Source organism: Clupea harengus, chromosome 13 (genome assembly GCF_900700415.2).
Source record: "Clupea harengus chromosome 13, Ch_v2.0.2, whole genome shotgun sequence".
NCBI lineage: Eukaryota > Metazoa > Chordata > Actinopteri > Clupeiformes > Clupeidae > Clupea > Clupea harengus.
In genome coordinates, this window is record NC_045164.1 from 17303754 (window position 1) to 17318667 (window position 14914).

General features: G+C 46.1%; 1 protein-coding gene across 1 annotated transcript in view; it reads right to left on the reverse strand.

Moving 5' to 3' along the window:
- Positions 1–12989: 12989 nt before the first annotated feature.
- camkmt (calmodulin-lysine N-methyltransferase) overlaps positions 12990–14914 on the reverse strand; it is a 117580-nt gene continuing 115655 nt past the window's right edge. Inside the window, exon 11 of the mRNA XM_012841433.2 lies at positions 12990–14914. This exon is cut by the window's right edge and continues 238 nt beyond it. The gene's annotated coding sequence lies outside the window, so the exon portion shown is untranslated.

The following is a 14914-nucleotide window of genomic DNA, read 5'->3' on the forward strand; positions in this document are numbered from 1 at the left end:
GCAGGATGAACAGACAAAGGGACAGGTGAGAGCACAGGTGAGATGACCCGTTATGGACCTGCGATTATGAATATGGCACCTGGCCAAGCATGGCTGCATCTGATGTCACAGCGTGACGTGTAGTGACGTGTCGTGACCCAGTAGTTGACACAAGAGAAGAGTCAGATCAGATCCCCTTCTGCATTTACACACTCATTAGACTATGACGGTACTGGGATAGATTAGTCAGGATAGAGCAAGGATGGGATGATGTGTTAGACTGATAGACAGACAAGCAGACAGACAAGCAGACAGACAAGCAGACAGACTGACAGACAGACAGGTAAATGACAAGAGGGTAGACAGACAGGAAGAAAAGACAGATAGACAGTCAGGCAATCAAACAGACAGGCAGATAGACAATTAAATAGACAGACAGATAGGCAGTCAGGCAATCTAACAGACAGACAGATAGACAGTTAAATAGACAGACAGATAGACAGTAAGGAATTCAAACAGACAGACAGATAGACAGTTAAATAGACAGACAGATAAATAGTCAGATAGACAGGCAGATAGACAGTTAAATAGACAGACAGTCAAGTAGATGGAGAGACATACAGACATGGCAAAAGAGACAGACAGACAAGGAGACGGACAGACAAACAGGTTGTCGTTGTGGTGACACATCTCCAGTGGCAGAGGCACTAGGTAGCGACGCCCGAGCTCTCGGCAGTGGGAGCTGTCACCATGGCAAGCTGAGATGACAACCACTCGAGTGGGGTGAAAGGGGGGGGGGGGGGGGGGGGGTAAAGCATGAAGGGATGGTGTTAGGAGCGCAGGCGGAGGGGAGGGGGGCGGGGGGTAGGTGGAGGGGCGAGAGCAACCACACAGAGGACTACTCTGAAAGCATGTCATTTCTTTCTTTCTCTCCTCTCCTCTCCTCTCCTCTCCTCTCCTCCTCCTTCTGCTCCGTTCTATCGCTCGTTCTCTTTCGGTGGCGGCGGCGCTCGGCGATGTCCCGCTCGATAAGCGAGCAGCGACGGGAACAAAGGGAACAATGACGGCAGAGGACAGTGCGCCATGCCTGACGAGAGAACAGCCCCGCTCTGACATCTGAATTACCCACACCAAAGACTAAAGAGATACAGAAAGACAGGAGATGGCAGAAAGAGAGAGAGAGAGAGAAGGAATGGAGGGAGGGAGGGAGAGAGAGAGAGGGATAAGGAGGAATAACTACGGCTCCCATGTTTATTTAACTCGTGGTTTCTGCTGTCAGTCAAGGCCTTGAACTGCATGACAAATGGATATGTATACATTCACAGGTGCGAGGGAGAGTGATTGACAGAAGCATACACACACACACACGTCATAGATCTGCCACGCACACACACATCATGCAGGTGGAAAGATCATAGTGCCCTGGCTGACATATATGTCGTTTTACTTCCCTGACATTTATGTCTGCCGCATAGTGTCTTTCTAATATCTGTCATTGGTTTTCCTTCCTTTCTTCCTTTAATGTATTCATTCTCTTTTTTTTCTTTCTTTCTTTCTTTCCTTTTCCACTTTTTTTTAATTCAGTTGTCTTATTTTTATTCCCAGTAACTTTGGATACGCTAGTTTCCACCTCTTCCGTAAGGTTATGGGTTTCAGAGAGAGAGAGAGAGAGAGAGAGAGAGAGAGAGAGAGAGAGAAGGAGAGACTAGAAGAACAACATGCCTGATATTTCAAATTGTACCGCGATGGGAAATTGCTCTCCCATTCACTGTTGGGATTTGTTCATAATTGAGTTTAAAGTCCTCCCTGCTCTCTAACAGGCCCGGTCAAAAATGGGGTTGTTTAATAGATGACCCTTGATGTCATGGCTAATTAGCCGTCTTTAAGTCTAAACAATGGGAAACGTAGGCTGCGAAAGGAAAGAACACAGACTACAGACCCGCGCTGACAGACGGGAAAATACACTGCTGTCTATGAGCCCACGTCACTCTCCGCGCATTCCCTTTACTCAAGCTAATTCTCTTTAACATTAGCGCGCTTTGATGAAAGACGTCTCCGCATAATCCCCTGAGGCCGTTAGCAACCAGGATAATTACAGTAGTTCTGCTCATGACTGTGTGGACTACTTGTGGACTTCTTTGACCTGCACATCTGACCTGGAGCAGTTTTTTAAACACACTTGCACATTTTTCCTTCTTTTGTCACGTCTATAGAAAGCTTCCAGGCGTTGTTGTATGCCCTGCCACCATTTTTCTATGTCGAGTGTGTGTGTGTGTGTGTGTGTGTGTGTGTGTGTGTGTGTGTGTGTGTGTGTGTGTGAGAGTGTGTGAGTGTGTGAGAGAGAGAGAGACAGAGTGAGACAGACGTCTAGCTGGATGAAGTGGCACGTTTGGTGACACTGTTACACTGCACAGCGGGCTCAAATTATCACCAAAGTAAATCAATGAAATGAGCCTGACACACACACACACACACACACACACACACACACACCCCTCCAAACAGCAGTGTGTGTTAAAGAGAGAACCCCACGACTGACATCTCACCCCCTGTCCCCCCCTCACCCCCCACTAAAGCCTCATCATGACATGGCAGCCGAGGTTACCGCAGTGACACACACTTCTCTCTCTCGCTCTCGCTCTCTCACTACACTGATGGCTTTAGGTCTTAAAACATCACTCAGACACACACACACACACACACACACAGAGACACACACACACACACACACACACACACACACACACATCTTGAGTCACTCGGACTGACTGCAACTCTCATTCGTTCATCTATCCATCTCTCTCTCTCTCTCTATTCTCTATTCTGGAGTAATTTGATGTGCCAGTGTGGAGAATAATACGAATTTAATGGACAACTAATTCTATGCCATTAATTTGTCAACATGATTACCGGATCTCCCATCTCAGCTGCGGAGAAGTCCGGGCTCTTTTTTTTTAAAATATATATGAGCTGTTAATGCACTCCCATTCAACTTTACATCAGTCCAGTACCTCCCATTTACATAATGCTACCATTGAGGTCCATGGCAAGCATGCCTCTGCTATTTTTTTTTTATTCCTCTCCTTTCCTCCGAGTTGATTTTTCTCTGACAAAAGGGCCTTAGCGTTCCCCAAGCTCGAGAGCCAGCAGCTTTTCAGCTATTTTTCTCGTTTTTTTTTTTTTTTTTGCTCTCTCTTGCTTCCCCGCACTGATCAAACGGAAATTGGTGTGGAGACAGCAGAGATGTGTGTGTGTGAGGATGTTCAGAGTGTTCAAAGGTATGTGTGTTTCTATGTGAGTTTTTGTGCCTGTGTGTGTGGGGGGGGGGGGGTAACTAAGTGAGAATGAGAGAACCTGTCAGTCAGTACCTGTGCTGAAAAATCTCCCCAGAGAGAAAAAGACAGGTGATTGAGGAAGCAGACGATGTTTGAATTGACGCCATCCCAGGCAGCGTGGACTGGAGTTGGCATGGCGCATGTCTACGCGCGGTACGCTGGACTGCGTGGAAGAGGCTTTTGAAGTCATGAATGCTCCTGGCACTGACGGGAAACGGATGTCACACCAGATGCCACCTCCATCTCCAAATCAGATTCCAGGTCAATCTGTGTCATGATGAGGATGGCGTGGACGCAAAACATTTTAAGAAAACATGTGCTCATCCTGAACAAGCCACAATGTACCTCCTCATCAACAGTGGCTTGTAACCGCCTGGGGTAGATGTGAACGTATTCCTTTTCCAAAACCACATTTTTCTCTCAAACTATGTTTCTCCATTTAGATGAATTTGTTAATTAAAATATTTTTGAGCCAGATTGTTTTTCAGCCAGATTGAGCCAATAGAAAACTATTTCCACTGAGCCAACAGAAAACTATGCAGTCTTTGTTAAGAGTGTCTGGGACATGCCAGTGTCTCCTTTCGCAGTGCTCTATCTCTACTCACCCTGTGCCATGTTTACTGTGTGTGTGCCACTCTGTGTGTGCCACTCTGTGTGTGCCGCAGTTTGGCAGTGATGCGGTCAGTATGCATGGAGCCTATTGTTGCCCTCCCAGGTGGCGAAGCTGAATCTGAAATAAATAAAACTCCACCGCACAAACCCGGCGTCATGGGAATGACCTAAAAGTGGCAGGAGCAGCTGGTGTTGACAGGCAGCAGTTTGGTCAGCTTTTGGCCAAAGGACCCGAGGCCCACTCGTTCAGTCATGCTCACCCTCTAAACAGGAAACAGAACCTTCAGAACCTTCCCCACAACAGGAAACCCAGGAGTTGTCTGGGAGGAAGTTTAAAACAGAGAGGGAGAAATGCAAAGGAGACAGGTTCCCGGAGTGGAGTTCACTAGGGTTGCGTACAGTAGTGGGGGCATGAAAGGCCGGCGGACGCTGGGATTGTTGTCGTGCCGAGCTGGACATTTCCTTATGAGAGTTTGCTTTGATGTAAGGGTGGGGGCGGTTACTGATGGGGTTGGGGTGAGTTGGAGGGGAGGTGTGGGGGTAAGATGTAATTGTACTTTACCACCACCCCCACCACCACCCCACTCACCAACCAACCACCCTTGTTTCTTTCATCTAGTGGTTCGGAAGGGCAGCAAGGGGTCTATAAAACAGTGTGACTTCCCCTCCATTCAAACAAATGAAGAGAGAGTCCAGGGGGATAAATACATAAATAATATGTGCAAGGCATTTTAGGGCAGCAATTCTATGCACTGAAATATGTGACTGATTGCTGTAATTTAGCTAAGCAATGAATGTATTTATTAGGATTCCCAGTAAGACATCTGATGGCAGTTATGTGGCGTCTGAAAATAATGAGGCTGTGTTTTTCCTTATTTCTCTTTAGTCTCATTAAATAAAATGCTCGGAATTCAAGTGTGAAATTACTAAACAATCGCTCAAGGTATGGCAGCCTTTTTATTCCATATTCCAGAAGAGATATTTATAAATCTACGATCTACTGTGAAGCATTTATTCATTACAAAAGGGCACATTTTTCAACCTCAACATAATGTTTATCGGCTCATGTCTCACATAGTGTTGATTTTCTTCCTTCATTACAACTGCGAATGCACGTGCTGTTGATGAGAAATGGTCCTAAATGGTCTAAATTCTACTTGTCACTAAGAGCACAATTCACTCTGCAGGAACTAGTGAAACTCCTTTGGGGGCTCGAACCTTTGTGTGCATTTCCACTAATGCACACAAAGAACCACAACTTTTCCAGTTACTTTCACTAATGGGATCTTTTCCATTGTATTGGGTATTAGGTATTCGGTTTAAAATGTTAGGTTTCAAAAACAGAAAGCAAAGCATTCCTCTAAACTGAACTTAGTCACCGTGCTCACAGTTTAATGTTCCATTTAATGATCCAAACATTAAACGGATATGTAGCATCTCTTATGTAGTATGTAGCAGGTCCCCCCCCCCCAGGTGCAACCATTAACTCTATGTAAGTTTTTGACAATATAGCTCTGTGTTGATCTTATACTATTCTCTTGCTGTCTTCAGTCCTTTTGCTGGTGAGATAATTTATGTGCACACACACACACACACACACACACACACACACACACGCACTGGCCCCTGACTTTAACCTCTCCCGCTCCGTGCCTTAAGGGTTGCGTTAGGAAGGAAACTTTCCTTCTTTACTCTTGCTGTGTTCTTTACAGTGTCAGCTGAGTAAATGAGTGGAACAGCAAGAACCCAATTACCCGCATTAAATGGCTATTTAGTGAGCATGGTGCCAGCTCGCCACAGAACAAATAACGAAGGAGCTAAATGAATAAGTAAACAAACAAAAACAAACAGCAAATAGATAGATTGATAGATATATACTGTAAATAGGTCGATAGATAGATAGATTGATTGATAAATAGATAGATTGATGGATAGATAGATTGATAGATAAATTGATAGATAGATCGATAGATAGATAAATTGATAGATAGACAGATCGATAGATAGTTTAATAGATAGATAGATAAATTAATACATAGATTAATGGGTAGATAGATTGATAAAAAGATGGATAGATAGATAAATTGATAGATAGATTGATAGATTGATCGATAGATAAAGGTAAAGGTAAAGGACTGGTATTTAGCAGACACTTTTTATCCAAAGCAATTTACAGAGGCATCCTGCAGTGGCCAGGAATCCTGAATAGTTAGATAGACAGACGAATAAAATATGTGAACGCTGGAATGTGCAGGAGGAGTTTGGAATGTAGTGTAGTGCTCTTGTGTTGGCTGGATTAGCCTGTGCTTCCTCAGGCAAGAATGCAGTCCGTCACTTACTCATTCATTCATTTATTCATTCACTCACTCAAAAACCCACAGAAGATGCCAAATGCTTAAAACACAAGAGTTCCTTCAAAACTAGCTGAATTATGCCAGGTCCACAGGCGAAGACTTGGAACAATGCTGTGGTTAAGAGCCCTAACATGACCACAGGCAAGAGAGCACAAACACACACTGTTTCACACACAGCGGTGTCAACTTCATGCTAGGTTGTGCACACCCCAGGGCGTCGGCTCCTGTGAACATGTTTTGGGTTTAAAATAGCCAAACAGAGCTGGAGGCTAAAGTTCATCAGTTCAAGAGGAAAACAGGGAGAGAGAGGAGTCAACAGCACACACACACACACAGGTTGAACTCGGCTAACTTAGGTAATGTCGTAATGCTGCTGTGTGTGTCTGTCATCAGAAGGGAACATGATGTTAGAGGAAACCACTCTGACTGTAGTAAATTTAGCTCTTCCTTAGTAACAGGAGGTCGACCCCTTAGCAACATGAGTTTGACCTTGGGCCCACAGGACCTTTATCTGCTGATGTCTTCGTTTAGCTATTTTAATATATTCTTTGCAGTAAGGGGAGTTGTCCATTTAGCAGTGTATGTGACTGTTGAGAATACACACACACATACAAACAAACACATAGACACACACAGACATTCACACACAAACACATAGAGTTGCTTCAATGACCTTGATAGAAAGGGTGTGACCCTCTCGGGCCCTGACAGGTCCCTTGTAACAGGAAGAGCCTTGTTGACCAATCATTGGCCCTCAATAAGACGTGAATGGAGGAGGATTTTGCACTAGTTACCAGGGCGACCCCAGGAAGGCAGGGCCTGAGGACTTGATGGCACCAGACTCTAGACAATGAGACAGTTTGAACCTTATGCCACTGGCACACAAACACACGAGACAAGGGGGTAAAGACCCTCTTCACACAGACTATACATACACAAGAACACTTACACACACACAAACGCTCAAACAACATTCAAAAATACAAACGAAAATTCTCACAAAACTCTCTGTACATGCACAAACATACACACAACCACAGACATACAACACAAAAAGCATAAACCCACACACACACACACTCATCAATACATCATTAAGGGTCTAGACTTCCATAGTGTGGAATTTAGGTACACAGAAGGCAAGAGAATGCATGACCCTTTGACCCTTAAGAGGAAAATCCATCCTTAAGGACTAAAAACACAGACCAGAAACATATGCCCAAGATAATACTAAAAACTCCTCTCTACTGCTTTGTGTCCAATACCTCTTTTTAATGGACGTAATGTGTTTGAAGGCTGCTCTGTGCTGGGGACTGCTCTGGAGCCCCTAGAGTTGGTTGTGGAGAGAAGGATGTTGCACAAACTGCTCAACATAATGGACAACACTTCACATCCTCTGCACAGCCTAGTGGTCAGACCGCAGAGTGTTTTCAGTCGGAGGCTCCTTCAACTCTGCATTAAAAAGCACCGCTACAGGAAGTAATTCCGGCCCACAGCAATAGCAATATAAATGACTCCCCTCTGGGCCAGGAGAGGAGGCTTGTCCTCGGAGTGGCAATGCACATTCTAATTTAATTTGCACAGTTAGAGCTATATCTGAAATTATATATATATATATATATATATAGAAATATTTTTATATTTATTTATGTATTTGATCTAATATATATGTATATTGTATTTGTTAATACAGTGTCTGTTTTTGTGTAAGTTATGTGTGTTTTGTAATTCATGTGAATTGATGCTGCAACATTGCAATTTCCCTTTGGGGATCAATAACTATCGATCTATCTATCCACCCCATCACATGTTTTCAGTGTTTAATGTGGCAATTGTTTTCTATTGACGTGAATTGGAAAAAAAACATTCAGTGTTTAATTCTGTATATATAATGACTTACAGTGATACACACAGACATTTTTTCACAAATATATCTTGTTAGCAAACCTGTCTGACCTTATATGAAAGTAAGAATTTTAATTTCTTTTTTTCAGACACTGCACTTGAGGTTACTGTAAAATATATTAAAATCCTTAACAGTTTTGACCTTAACTGACTCCTGCCTCTGAACCTGTTTGTTTCCCAGTCCCAGAGGATTCCTGTGATCTGGAGAGTGGCCAGACGAGCTGAGTCTACCCTGATCGCTCAGGTTGAATACCAAATCAGCATTCCCCCCTCTGGCCTCACAATAGACTCAAACAAACGAGTCATTAGCCAGCTCCACTTCAGAGGCTTAGCAGCTAGCTCCGCTTCCTGAGTCCGAGCGCAGGAGCCAGATCGGACCCCGCTGTCTGTCCGAGTGATGGAGAGCCCAGCTTCCTGGAACACTCCTGATGATGGGAGCGCCGGGATAAGACCTCTTCAGAGACCTGGGAACTGCGCTAATTTAGCCTAGCTGGAGAGGCTAGTTAGCGGAGAAACTAACTCTCACCGACTCGTGGAGTTAGCAGCAAATCCCCACTAGTGGAAAAAGAAGAGGTGGATGGAGGGATGAGTATGTGTGTGAGAGAGAGGGGGATGGAGGGATGAGTATGTGTGTGAGAGAGAGGGGGATGGAGGGATGAGTATGTGTGTGTGAGAGAGAGGGGGATAGGAGTAGAAAAAGCGGTGAGAAGAGAAAAGAGGGGGAAAAAGTTAAGGAGGGAGAGAGAAGATCCTTTGGACTGTGAGATGGTTTTTAAATTGCCATTGCGGTGCATCAGCGTTCTGGCATCACAGCTTGGATTTCATGGTTTCTATAGGTTATTGTACTGCTGGCGTGTTGGGCCCTGTCAATAACATGCATCCATCTCCAGGCATAGGGGCCAACCTCTCAGGCAGGGAAAGAGCATTTGGCCTCAGTAAACTAAAAAAAAAAAAAAAAACACTAACAAAAAAGCACCCGGACCCTAAAATTTGGGCTTTTAATTCACTAAGCCTTTCACTTTCGCCCACTCACACTCACGGGGGTGCGAGGCATGATGGAAGGGGTAATCTCGTCCGCTCTCAAGGACGGCAGCAGGTGGTGGCGGGAGGCGAGGCGAGGCCGGGCTGAGAGGTGGAAGTGGAGGTGGCGAAGATGCCGAGGGGACTGGAGCTGCTTTGGCTGATCGCTGCCCCTCGCTGAGGAACCCTTTCACATTAAAATGCACTCTCAGGGCCGATGGCCGAGGGAGGAACGATAGAACGAGGCTGCCCAAATGATGGTAGAAATAAGGGGGAGAATGAAAGAAACGTACAGGCACAAATAAGATGAGGGAGCTGGCAAGTGTGTGTGTGTGTGTGGGGTTGGGGGGGTGGGGGGTAGCTACTGCAGGCTAGTGGGAGTAAGAAATTAAATCCACTCCCTCAGCCAAAGAGGATCACTAAAAGCATTTCGAAATCACTTTGCTCACCCAACCCCCCCCCCCCCCCCCCCCCCAAAAAAAAGAGAAAAAGAAAAATAGTGGCAGGGAGATGGAGGGACGCTTCGCTTCAAGGACGAGTGTCGGATTGAGGGAAGGAGAACGTCAGGCCGAACAGAGAAGGAGGCTGAGTGGTGTGCTGGATTGGCTGCCAAATACAGAGTCGCGTAGGCCTCCATCTTCTGTCCAAATTTTTTCTGAGAGGGTGGCAGCAGCGCTGGTCCATTCTCAGTGCCTCTGTCTCAAGAACAGGCATCATTCTCTAAGTACCTTTCCCACAGTCCAACTCCCACACAGAACATAACAAGAACAACGGCAACGACGAAAAAAACAAAAAACAACACAACAAAGTCCCAGTCTTCATGACGTGAACTGTTAAAGCCATTTAAGTACACATATTTTAGGAAATTGTGTTAAATACATCATCACTGGCCTAGATTAAACAGACACCCAAGGAATGTACTGTAACATGATAACATAATAAGGTAATACTCAAACGGTGCAGTGTTTTATTTCCAGCCCATTAACCTGGACAAATACAATGGCTACTAATCCTTTGGGAACACAAGTGCTCTGCACACACTCGACAGACCTGTTCTGTAACAAGCTGTAATTAGAGAGTCTGCGCAGGTGCAACAGTGAACATTAGCCGTTAAGACACTTTTTAGTGGGTCTCTACCCGGACTGCAGCTACAGGCAAGGCCTATGGGCCAGAATAGGGCCAGAACAGGGCCAGAATAGGGCCAAAGGCTGTGGCCTCAATGGTTCCTCTTGATGTTGTGGGCCTGTTCAGCTAGTCTCCTCTATTGTGTGTCATCACAGCACTAGTGTATAGCAGACTGGGTAATCTATTCCAATGTGTGGAGCAGTGCGTGCACGTGTGTGTGTGTGTGTGTGTGTGTGCCTTTGAGACAGTAGAAAAAGTGACACAAAGAATGAACAATCATGATAGAGCTGGAAAGACACAGAGGGACAGACAGGGGTACAAAGGGAGAAAATGGACAAATGATCAAAATCCAGAGAGAGAGAGAGAGAGAAAGATGAGAGTAGGGGAGAAAGAGAGGGAGACTAGGGGGGAGAGATGGAGGGAGTGAGAGATGGAGTGTGTGAGTGTGTGTATGACAGAGGGTGGGGAGATGGGCAGTGTGACTGAGACACAGAGTGTGTGTGAGAGAGAAAGAGAGAGTAAGGGAGTAATTGAGTGTATGGGCATCTCCTCTCTCACCTGAGCCCACCTGGCCCACTGTGTGTGTGTGTGTGTGTGTGTGTGTGTGTGTGTGTGTGTGTGTGTGTGTGTGTGTGTGTGGCATTTCACCAGGCCTGTGCTCGCTCGCTGCCAAGGCAACAAAGTGCCCGGCAACTCCCTATGGGGAGCACGGGCACACCGGCTGGCCAATAACAGACACACGCCACACTCACAACAACATGGCATCTGTGACTGCTCACCTGTGTGTGTGTGTGTGTGTGTGTGTGTGTGTGTGTGTGTATGTTTCTGGGTTCAACACATGCGTCACTGGGGAAAAACTGGGACCATGTCAGTGACCAGCTGCTCTTGCTCTCAGTTCAAATGACAATGACGACGATTCCCCCCGCCCCACACACACACTCCCACCCATTCTGTCTTTATGCAACAGAAAACACAAACACCCACAACCCAAAACAGATGCCTATCTCTACTCCTCTCCCTCTCCCTCTCTCTCTCTCTCCCCCAGTCTGCGGTGGACTGAGCCGGCCTCCCGATCCCTCCCGGTCCCTCCCTGTGCATCTTGACATGGCGCACTGAGCCTAATCGCACATAATTGGGAGGGAGGGGCAGAGGGTCGGCCCTGGCTTTGTGTGCAAAGGCCAAGTGGTCAAGTTAATGGGCTCTTGTATGGAGCAGCAGTGAGCCCCCCCCTCTCCCCCTTTCTCTCTGTCCCCCTCTCTCTTTCTCTGTTCCCCTTTCCCTCTCTCTCAGTCCCCCTCGCCCCCCGCCTCTCTATCTCACCGGCTGAGGGAGAGGGAGGAGAGAACAGGCCCTTTTAAAATATAAAACGTGTGTGTGCAGTGTGTGTGGGGGGGAGGGGGGGCAGTTGCTGGGCACTCATTTTCACCCCCTTTCTTTTCCTCGTTCTGCACTATTTCGCTCTTTCTCTACATCCTCCCTCTCTCTTTCCCTCCCTTCCTCCCTCTCTCCCTCCCTCTCCCAGGTCAGACCGCCCAGCCTCCTAGTATTAGATGAATCTACAGAGATGTTATCTCCGGCCCCTCCTCTCCTCTCCCCCCCTCTCCTCTGCTCTCCTCCCTCTCTCCTCTCCTCTCCTCCCTCTCTCCTCCCTCTCTCCTCTGCAGGGTCTTTCTATGTGTGAATGGGCCGGCAGTGGAGCATAGCGCAGGCAGGTTTGGGGCCTACTCCTCCGACACACAGACTCTCTCAGCTTGCATCTTTCATTCGGGAGGAAGGGAGAGGAAGAAAGAGGGAGTGTGAGGATAGAGTGAGAGAGAGAGAGGGGATAGAGAGAGAGACGATAGAAGAGAGAGATGAGAGAAAGAGAGAGAGAGGATATAGAGGGAGAGGAGAGAGAGACGAGAGACAGATGAGAGAGATAGAGATGAGAGATGAGAAAGAGAGAAAAAGAGAGAGCGAGAGAGGATGGAGGGAGAGTAGAGAGAAAGAGGGAGCGAGAGAGGATGGAGGGAGAGTAGAGAGAAAGAGGGAGCGAGAGAGGATGGAGGGAGAGTAGAGAGAAAGAGGGAGCAGGAGGGCTGACACCGAGCAGAAAACAGCATCCCTGAAAGCCTGGCCTCTCCATAATGTAGAGTGACTGGGTTTCAAAGCAAGGCAACATAAATTATGGCGCATGAGAACGTCATTAACACGTTTGGGAGCATGTGAGGACGCAGGTAGTGGACTGTAAATAGAGGACAGTCTTGGCCACTCACCCATGAGTGCACCAGCCTCGGGGAGGAAGCAGACTGGGGATTTTTGGGGTGCCATACTCTAACACAACAAACATCTTTATACCAACTCTTCAATTCTGTTCAGTCAAGTTCCATTCAATTCAATTAAATTCAATTCAATTGAGAAAATGCAGGGGAATGCTACATGTAAATAATATCAATCAGTTCTTCGCTCAGAAGGTTTAGCAACGTTCATTAGCAGTTGGTGGATTTAATGACACTGAATCCAAAAGGATGGTGTTGAAGAGAATGTTGGTTGATCCAGATGAACCTACATAGGCTGCTGGGGATGTTCCTGCTGGGGTCGTCACAGAGAAATACTACAACAGCGGGACGGAAGAAAGCATTTGGAGTTTTTGGGATAAAGACAGGATGACACGTGGGAGTTCAAATAGCACTTTATTTCACAGTCTTAACAACCACCTGATGCATCACTTTAAAACAACCATTTTCAGGAAATCGACATTTTTAAAGCGTCAAATAAAAAAAAGGAAATCTAAGGTAATCAGTCCAACACACAGTGCGTGAGGTGCCGCAGCCACAGCCCTATGTAGGCACCGTAAGCAGCTGTAACACTGATATGAGCCCGTGAGGTGCTGCTGGACGCAAACAGTGACCAAGGTCTTCAAAGGGTTAATCAAACATGGGGTGCACACCAGAGAGAGAGCGACAGAGCGAGAGAAAGAGAGAGAGAGAGAGAAAGAGAGAGAGAGCATCAACAACATATTATTATTATCATCACTTGAGGTATTCCAGCTATGTGCGCGTGGATATATATATATATATCTGTAATGGTAAATATCCGTAATCCTGCATGATGATTTAATTCACCTGTCTGCAAACACTGAAACTTGTTTACTATGTGCTCTGGGTGATCAGTGAGGAGAGCAAACCGATGTGCATTCAAACACAATGCTATAAACAGTGGAGACTGGTTCAGGCCATAGACGTCCACTCACACACACACACACCAGTGCAGCAGCGCTTCAGCCGTGTGTAACGTGGGCTGTGCTCCTTCACACTTTTGGCTCTTTCTTGAAACAAAAACAAACCCAGCTGTCTGCTGCTGACTTTTACCAAGTGTGTGAGTGGTTCCTGGGTCACAGTGAAACACAGAATCAGCGCCTCACCCATAACACCAGGAACTGAAGTCTGGTTGCTTCAGCGAGAAGAGAGCTTATCTCTGAAAATATCCTGTTAGGTTTGGTGGGTGAGTGTGTGGGTGTGGGTGTGGGTGTGTGTGTGTGTGTGTGTGTGTGTGTGTGTGTGTGTGTGTGTGTGTGTGTGTGTGTATGTATGTAAACAGGTCGGTGGTGGAAGGGAGAAACTCTGCAACCCTTTGGTTTAGCACATCGCACATTATTTTGAACATCCCCTTCACTGCATAGTAACAGGGCAGATGTCACCGACAGAGAGAAGCAGACACATTGACACAGTGACAGAAAATGGATCTGGTCTAAACAGAATCAATCAAAACTCTGAGGTACACAGTGCCCAGCCAAAGCCCTCTAAAAAAACTACACACACACACACACGTACCTTCACAAACACACACACGTACGTTCACACACACACGTACAAACGTACACACACACACACACACACACACACACACACACACACACACACACACACACACACACACAGATTAAGTGTGACACCCCAAATGTAGTGGCACTGGAGAGCACAGATCCACCACAGCTCCAACAGTGGGTGGATCTCTCCTGCTTTTTCAGTCCCTGCCCAGTTTAACTCCTCACAACCCATTCACAATACAGCCCCCTTGAGTTTCACTGATAAAGCCCATTCACAAAACAGCCCCCTTACGTTTCACTGATAAAGCCTAACGATAAACTATGAAACGTAAGGTGGCTGACGTTTCGTTTTTTTTACTCTCTCAAACTCTCTGTAAACCTGGTCCCACTTTATTTCAATAGCCGTACTTTTTTGTTATTATTGACAGTGAGGACTTAGGCTTAGGTCAGGGTTTGGGTAAGACACTAGCCAAGGTTTAGGCTAGGGTTTGAGTTTGTGTTTGTGGGAGGTATGAGGTGAAGATCAGGTTTGGCTTGAGATTAGGGTTAGGGTTAGGATTACCACCTGGCAGCTAGGAGAGAATTTGAGAGCTATTTCCTAGTTTATAGATGATGCACTATGGACTAACATGTAGTGCTGGGCTCAAATTGGCTATGAAAATAAAGTGTCACCGAACAGTTAATCTTAAAACAAACAAAATATAAATAATTTGACCCAGGTATCTGTGCCACCGCAATAGCATTTACTGCAGGTGAGGTGAACTTTTCAAAGTAGA